General features: G+C 39.7%; 1 non-coding gene across 1 annotated transcript; it reads right to left on the bottom strand.

Moving 5' to 3' along the window:
• Positions 1–2083: 2083 nt before the first annotated feature.
• Positions 2084–2187, bottom strand: LOC130964555 (small nucleolar RNA R71). The gene has a single exon (XR_009080644.1). It is a non-coding gene; the product is annotated as a small nucleolar RNA R71 (small nucleolar RNA).
• Positions 2188–7351: the final 5164 nt, after the last annotated feature.

Here is a 7351-nt window from a genome sequence, read left to right as displayed (position 1 = left end):
CACAATTTCGCGCACCAAGTTTTTGGCGCCGTTGCCGGGGATTGTTTTGTGTATGGACAATTGACGGTTCATCTTGTTGCTTAGATTAGGTATTTTTCAGAATTCTTAAGAGTGAATTCTAGTGTTTCAAGGTGATGATTTTACCATCACCAAAGCTGATTGATTATCATCAATTTAGCTCTTGAATGCAATGTCCTGCTGAAGCTTGGCTAGCCATGTCTAATTCCTTTATACTAAAGCTTTAGACTAACATTGCATGATTCTTGGAATTCTCATTAAGAATTTTGATACCTTTATTTTCTTTTCCATATAATTTTCGAAAAAAAAAGCACAAAAAAAATTACAAAATCATAAAAATCAAAAATATTTTATGTTTCTTGTTTGAGTCTAGAGTCTCATTTTAAGTTTGGTGTCAATTGCATGCATTCATTCATGTGTCTTAAGGATCTTCAAGATGTTATTGATGATTTCTTACTCTAATCTTTAAATTCTCTTGACTTGAGTGTTTTGTGTGTCTTATATGCATTCTCATTAGTGTCAGTAGTATACAAACTGCTAAGTTTGGTGTCTTGCATGCATTGTTATTTGATTTTAGTTGCATTTTGATTATTAAAAAATCCAAAAATATTTTTAATTTGTGTCTTCTCAAGTCAATAATACAGAGAATTGAAGATTCAGAACATACAGCAGAGGAATTGCACAGAAAAAGCTGGGCATTCAAAACGCCCAGTGAAGAAGACAGACTGGCGTTTAAACGCCAGCCAGGGTGCCTGGCTGGGCATTTAACGCCCAAAAGGGTAGAGTTTTGGGCGTTAAACGCCAGAATGTGCACCATTCTGGGCGTTTAACGCCAGGATGGCACAAAGGGGAAGATTTTGTTTTCAAATCAATTTTTTTTCAAGTTTTCAAAGTTTTTCAAAATCAAATCTTTTTCAAATCATATCTTTTCAATCAAATGTTTTCAAAATTAATTTCTTTCCTTTTTTAAAGATACTTGCTAACAATTAATGATTTGATTGAACATTTTAAGTATGTTGTCTTTTCTGTTGAGAAAGGTTTAATGTTTGAATCATATCTTTTCTGGATAGCCAAGTTATTAATTTTTAAAATCAAATCTTTTTAAAATTGTTTTCAAATCATATCTTCTCAATCACATTTTTTCAAAACCAATCATATCTTCTTAACCTCATCTTTCTCAAAATAGTTTTCAATCAAATCTTTTTGACTTCTAAATTCAAAATCTTTTGCAAAAATGACTTGATTTCTTTCCCACTTTTATTTTTCGAAAATCAATTAATGTTTTTCAAAATGTTTTCAAAGTCTTTTACTTAATTTTCGAAAATTACTTCCTTTCCTCTAACATCCTTCTATTTATGGACTAACACTATTCCTTAATGAAAAATTCGAACTCCTTCTTCTTTGATAAGTTCGAATTTTCTACTTCTGTCTTCTATTTTTCTGTTCTTCTGACACCTCAAGGAATCTCTACACTGTGACATAGAGGATTCCACATCTTCTTGTTCTCTTCTCTTTCATATGAGCAGGAGCAGAGACAAAGGCATTCTTGTTGAAGCTGACCCTGAACCTGAAAGGACCTTGAAGCGAAAACTAAGAGAAGCTAAGGCACAATTCTCTATAGAGGACCTAAACAGAAATCTTCAAAGAAGAAGAAGGACCCATGGCAGCCGAAAACAACAACAATGCCAACAATGCAAGGAAGGTGCTGGGTGACTTTACTGCACCTACTCCCGACTTCTATGGGAGAAGCATCTCTATCCCTGCCATTGGAGCAAACAACTTTGAGCTTAAGCCTCAATTAGTTTCTCTAATGCAACAGAATTGCAAGTTTCATGGACTTCCATTGGAAGATCCGCATCAGTTTTTAGCTGAATTCTTGCAAATCTGTGACACTGTCAAGACTAATGGGGTTGACCCTGAGGTCTACAGACTTATGTTATTCCCTTTTGCTGTAAGAGACAGAGCTAGGACATGGTTGGACTCACAACCTAAAGAAAGCCTGGACTCATGGGAAAAGCTAGTCAATGCCTTCTTGGCAAAGTTCTTTCCACCTCAAAAATTGAGTAAGCTTAGAGTGGAAGTCCAAACCTTCGGACAAAAGGATGGAGAATCCCTCTATGAAGCTTGGGAAAGATACAAACAATTGATCAGAAAATGTCCATCTGACATGCTTTCTGAATGGAGCATCATAGGTATTTTCTATGATGGTCTCTCTGAACTATCCAAGATGTCTTTGGATAGCTCTGCTGGAGGATCTCTTCATTTGAAGAAGACGCCTACAGAAGCTCAAGAGCTAATTGAAATGGTTGCAAATAACCAATTCATGTACACTTCTGAAAGGAATCCTGTGAACAATGGGACTAATCAGAAGAAAGGAGTTCTTGAGATTGATGCTCTGAATGCCATATTGGCTCAGAACAAGATATTGACTCAACAAGTCAATTTGATTTCTCAAAGTCTGTCTGGAATGCAAAATGCACCAAACAGTACTAAGGATGCTTCATCTGAAGAAGAAGCCTATGATCCTGAGAACCCTTCAATGGAAGAGGTGAATTACCTAGGAGAACCCTATGGAAACACCTATAATTCTTCATGGAGAAATCACCCAAATTTCTCATGGAAGAATCAAGAGAGACCTCAACAAGGTTTCAATAACAATAATGGTGGAAGAAACAGGTTAGCAATGGCAAGCCTTTTCCATCATCTTCTCAGCAACAGACAGAGAATTCTAAGCAGAACCCCTCTGACTTAGCAACTATGGTCTCTGATCTAATTAAAACCACTCAAAGTTTCATGACTGAAACAAGGTCCTCCATTAGGAATTTGGAGGCACAAGTGGGACAGCTGAGCAAGAAAGTTACTGAACTCCCTCCTAGTACTCTCCCAAGCAATACAGAAGAAAATCCAAAAGGAGAGTGCAAGGCCATCAACATGGCCGAATTTGGAGAGGAAGGAGAGGAAGTGAACGCCACTGAGGAAGACCTCAGTGGGCATGCACTGACCTCCATTGAGTTCCCCAATGAGGAACCATGGGACTCTGAGGCTCAAAATGAGACCATAGAGATTCCATTGGACTTACTTCTGCCTTTCATGAGCTCTGATGAGTATTCTTCCTCTGAAGAGGATGAGTATGTCACTGAAGAGCAAGTAGCTAAATACCTTGGAGCAATCATGAAGCTAAATGACAAGTTATTTGGAAATGAGACTTGGGAGAATGAACCTCCTTTGCTCACCAAGGAACTGGATGACTTGTCTAGGCAGAAATTACCTCAAAAGAGACAAGATCCTAGAAAGTTTTCAATACCTTGTACCATAGGCACCATGACCTTCAAGAGGGCTCTGTGTGACTTAGGGTCAAGTGTAAACCTCATGCCTCTCTCTGTAATGGAGAAGCTAGGGATCTTTGAGGTGCAAGCTGCAAGAATCTCATTAGAGATGGCAGACAACTCAAGAAAACAAGCTCATGGACTTGTAGAGGATGTTTTGGTGAAAATTGAAAACCATTACATCCCTGCTGATTTCATAGTCCTAGAGACTGGGAAGTGCATGGATGAAACCATCATCCTTGGCAGACCCTTCCTAGCCACAGCAAAGGCTGTGATTGATGTTGATAAAGGCGAACTGATCATTCAAGTGAATGAAGAATCCTTTGTGTTTAAGGCTCAAGGATATCCCTCTGTCACCATGGAGAGGAAGCATGAAGAGCTTCTCTTAAAACAGAGCCAAACAGAGCCCCCACAGTCAAACTCTAAGTTTGGTGTTGGGAGGCCACAACCAAACTCTAAGTTTGGTGTTGAACCCCCACATTCAAACTCTAAGTTTGGTGTTGGGAGGTTCCCACATTGCTCTGAGAAAATATGAGGCTCCATGAGAGCCCTCTGTCAAGCTACTGACATTAAAGAAGCGCTTGTTGGGAGGCAACCCAATGTTATATGTTATCTATTTTCTTTTGTTATTCTATTTTATTTTGTAGGTTGATGATCATGAGAAGTCACAAAATCAATTGAAAAAGCAAAAACAAAATGAAAAACAGGAAGAAAAACAGCACACCCTGGAGGAAGAACCCACTGGCGTTTAAACGCCAGTGAGGCTAGCAGTTGGGCGTTTAACGCCCAGTCTGGCACCATTCTGGGCGTTTAACGCCAGAAAGGGGCACCAGACTGGCGTTAAACGCCAGAAAAGGGCAAGAACCTGGTGTTAAACGCCAGGAATGGGCACCAGCCCGGCGTTTAACGCCAGAAATGGCTCAAAACGTGATTTTGCTTGCCATTTGGTGCAGGGATGACTTTTCATTGACACCACAGGATCTGTGGACCCCACAGGATCCCCACCAACCCCACCACTCACTCTCTTCTTCACTCATTCACCAATCACCTCAACACCTCTTCCCTAAAAACTCCTCACCTATCAAATCCCACTTTCTCTTCACCACTCACATCCATCCTTCATAAAACCCCATCTACCTCACCATTCAAAATTCAAACCACTTCCCCACCCAAACCCACCCATAAAGGCCGAACCAAAAAGCCACCTCCCTCTCCTCTATTTCTTCTTCTTCTACTCTCTTCTTTCTTCTTTTGCTCGAGGACGAGCAAACCTTTTAAGTTTGGTGTGGTAAAAGCATTGCTTTTTGTTTTTCCATAACCATTTATGGCATCCAAGGCCGGAGAAACCTCTAGAAAGAGGAAAGGGAAGGCAAAAGCCTCCTCCTCCGAGTCATGGGAGATGGAGAGATTCATCTCAAGGGTGCATCAAGACCACTTCTATGAAGTTGTGGCCATGAAGAAGGGTCAACTTTGATCAAAGGTTGGACCAAGTCCTCATAAACATTTGTGAAGAGGGCGCTCAATGGAAGAAAAACTCAAGAGGGAAGCTGGTTCAACTGAGAAGGCATGACCACAAGTCCATCACTAAGAAAAAGATGGAGTAAACAAGAGACCCCTCTCATCATGAGATCCCTGAGATGCCTCAAGGGATGCACTTTCCTCCACAAAACTATTGGGAACAACTAAACACCTCCCTAGGAGAATTGAGTTCCAACATGGGACAACTAAGGGTGGAGCACCAAGAACATTCCATCCTCCTCCATGAAATTAGAGAAGATCAAAGAATCATGAGAGAGGAGCAACAAAGACAAGGAAAAGACATTGAGGAGCTCAAGCACTCCATAGGATCTTCAAGAGGAAGAACAAGCCGCCATCACTAAGGTGGACCCGTTCTTTAATCTCCTTGTTCTTTATTTTCTTGTTTTTTTTTCGAATTTTTATGCTTATGTTTGCCCATGTTTGTGTCTTATGATCATTAGTGTCTTAGTGTCTATGCCTTAAAGTTATGAATGTCCTATGAATCCATCACCTTTCTTAAATGAAAACTGTTTTTAATCACAAAAGAACAAGAAGTACAGGATTTCAAATTCATCTTTAAAACTAGCTTAATTGGTTTGATGTGGTGGCAATACTTTTTGTTTTCTGAATGTATGCTTGAACAGTGCATATGTCTTTTGAATTTGTTGTTCATGAATGTTAAAATTGTTGGCTCTTGAAAGAATGATGAAAAAGGAGACATGTTATTGAGGATCTGAAAAATCATAAAAATGATTCTTGAAGCAAGAAAAAGCAGTGAATACAAAAAAAAAAGAGAAAAAGAAAAAGAAAGAAAAAGAAAGAAATAAAGTTGTGATCCAAGGCAAAAAGAGTGTGCTTAAGAACCCTGGACACCTCTAATTGGGGACTCTAGCAAAGCTGAGTCACAATCTGAAAAGGTTCACCCAATTATGTGTCTGTGGCATGAATGTATCCGGTGGTAATACTGGAAGATAGAGTGCTTTGGGCCACGGCCAAGACTCAATAAGTAGCTGTGTTCAAGAATCATCATACTTAACTAGGAGAATCAATAACACTATCTGGATTCTGAGTTCCTAAAGAAGCCAATCATTCTGAATTTCAAAGGATAAAGTGAGATGCCAAAACTGTTCGGAGGCAAAAAGCTACTAGTCCCGCTCATCTAATTTGGAGCTAAGTTTCATTGATAATTTGGAGTCTATAGTATATTCTCTTCTTTTTATTTTATTTGATTTTCAGTTGCTTGGGGACAAGCAACAATTTAAGTTTGGTGTTGTGATGAGCGGATAATTTGTACCCTTTTTGGCATTGTTTTTAGTATGTTTTTAGTAGTTTTAGTTGAGTTCTTAGTATATTTTTATTAGTTTTTAGTTAAAATTCACTTTTCTGGACTTTACTATGAGTTTGTGTGTTTTTCTGTGATTTCAGGTATTTTCTGGCTGAAATTGAGGGACCTGAGCAAAAATCTGATCCAGAGACTGAAAAGGACTGCAGATGCTGTTGGATTCTGACCTCCCTGCATTCGAAGTGGATTTTCTGGAGCTACAGAAGCCCAATTGGCGCGCTCTCAACGGCGTTGGAAAGTAGACATCCTGGGATTTCCAGCAATATATGATAGTCCATACTTTGCCCAAGATTTGATGGCTCAAACCGGCGTTCAAAGTCACCCTCAGAAATCTCAGCGTTAAACGCCGGAACTGGCACCTAAATGGGAGTTAAACGCCCAAACTGGCATAAAAGCTGGCGTTTAACTCCAAGAAGAGTCTCTACACGAAATTGCTTCATTGCTCAGCCCAAGCACACACCAAGTGGGCCCGGAAGTGGATTTTTATGTCATTTACTCATCTCTGTAAACCTTAGGCTACTAGTTCTCTATAAGTAGGACCTTTTACTATTGTATTTTCATCTTTGGACATCTAGTTCTTAGATCATTTGGGAGGCTGGCCATTCGGCCATGCCTAGACCTTGTTCTTATGTATTTTCAACGGTGGAGTTTCTACACACCATAGATTAAGGTGTGGAGCTCTGCTGTACCTCGAGTATTAATGCAATTACTATTGTTCTTCTATTCAATTCCGCTTGTTCTTTGTCCAAGATATCACTTGTTCTTCAACTTGATGAATGTGATGATCCGTGACACTCATCATCATTCTCACTTATGAACAAAGTGACTGACAACCACTTTTGTTCTACAAGCAACCAAGGCTCTAGTGAATATCTCCTGGATTCTTTAACCGGAATCTTCATGGTATAGGCAAGAACTGATGGCGGCATTCAAGAGAATCCGGAAGGTCTAAACCTTGTCTGTGGTATTCTGAGTAGGATTCAATGATTGAATGACTGTGACGTGCTTCAAACTCCTAGCAGGCGGGGCGTTAGTGACAGACGCAAAAGAATCACTGGATTCTATTCCGGCCTGACTGAGAACTGACAGCTGATTAGCCATATGCTGTGACAGAGCATAGGAACATTTTCACTGAGAGGATGGGAGG

The sequence above is a fragment of the Arachis stenosperma genome, chromosome 2 (assembly GCF_014773155.1).
Source record: "Arachis stenosperma cultivar V10309 chromosome 2, arast.V10309.gnm1.PFL2, whole genome shotgun sequence".
NCBI classification, from domain to species: domain Eukaryota; kingdom Viridiplantae; phylum Streptophyta; class Magnoliopsida; order Fabales; family Fabaceae; genus Arachis; species Arachis stenosperma.
This window is presented reverse-complemented; position numbering and strand designations above follow the sequence as displayed.